Genomic DNA, 1,316 nt, shown 5'->3' with positions numbered 1-1,316 from the left:
ACAGGATTCCTGGATGAGAAACCCAGGTTAACATTCCAAATCAAGGAGTTTCTCTCATATGAAACTTTAAGTCTGCACCATGGAGGAATTAATCAATTAAATTTAATTAGCCCTTGGTTAACGCTATGGTGGGAATAATCTAATTCTGACCACTGAATTGACTTAAACTGGAGCTTACAACAAGTCATGGGGGGCGAATCATGGGCTGCTTTGTTGGTAGGTTTTGCTTTGACAAAGGGGGCTTTATTTAAGAGAATGAAAAGTTGGAAATCCTGGAAATATGGAGAGAAATTCACGAAAAGGAACAGAACTGGCAGGGAGTTGCATTCATAGACATACCTTAACCTGTTGTTGCAGAGCTCATGCAATTAGATCGGGATACTCTGGCGATTGCAGTCCAGCCAGTGTGAAGAAAAAGATGCAGCGACGCGTCTGAAGGCGTAGTCTTGGCCCCAACGACGCAGCGTCTTGGGGTATGGGTGCGGCACACAACACAGGCATAGGTCGAATCTGAAAGCAGTTCCCAAAGCCAGTAATAGGTTCATACAGAAAGAGGCCTTAAAGCTAAGTTCTTAAAGTTCAAAACAGTAGCTCCCTTTATCCCGTTTTTGCCTTGGTTAGATTAACGACTTCTTTATGGCTACCTGACACCCCTACAAATCACTTGATGGGGGGGGCGAAGGAGTGATATTGTTCTACCACAGATCGGGTGACCTGGGGTGTTTTAAACTGTTAGTCCTACATGAGTTCAAACTGTGACATGGCGTCTTTTCACCGCTGCTAATCTTACTCAAAAGCTGATGACTGAGAGACGAAATTAACATCAGCATGAGTTTTCATTATTCCTACCGAAATTCAAATGTATCACCACATTAAGTTATATCTATCTATCTATCTATCTATCTATCTATTATCTATCTATCTAGCTATCTATCTGTATCTATCTATCCCTATCACATACAATGTTTGTTTGTCCACCTATTTTGCTGAAATACCTTGCTCATGTGGCTTCCAAAGCTCATAAAATGACTCAAAATAAAAAATAAAAACAGCCAAGTTAGGCTCACTTCCTTTCATCAAACCATCTTTCCCCCTCAACAAAAATCTGAAATGACGCCCCAATAGTAACGTAATACCTGGATAAAAGGCGAGAGCACAGTAATACCTGGATAAAGGAGACCAATCCTGCCACAATGTCTTGGATAAGGACAGCACCACAGTATACCTGTATAAAAAGGACGAGCACCAGCAATACCTGGATAAAATGGACAGTACCTACAGTAATACCTGGATAAAATGGACAGTCACCAGTAATA

This window comes from Macrobrachium rosenbergii, chromosome 52 (genome assembly GCF_040412425.1).
Source record: "Macrobrachium rosenbergii isolate ZJJX-2024 chromosome 52, ASM4041242v1, whole genome shotgun sequence".
NCBI classification, from domain to species: domain Eukaryota; kingdom Metazoa; phylum Arthropoda; class Malacostraca; order Decapoda; family Palaemonidae; genus Macrobrachium; species Macrobrachium rosenbergii.
The sequence above is the reverse complement of the archived record's forward strand: the minus strand, read 5'-3'. Positions refer to the sequence as shown.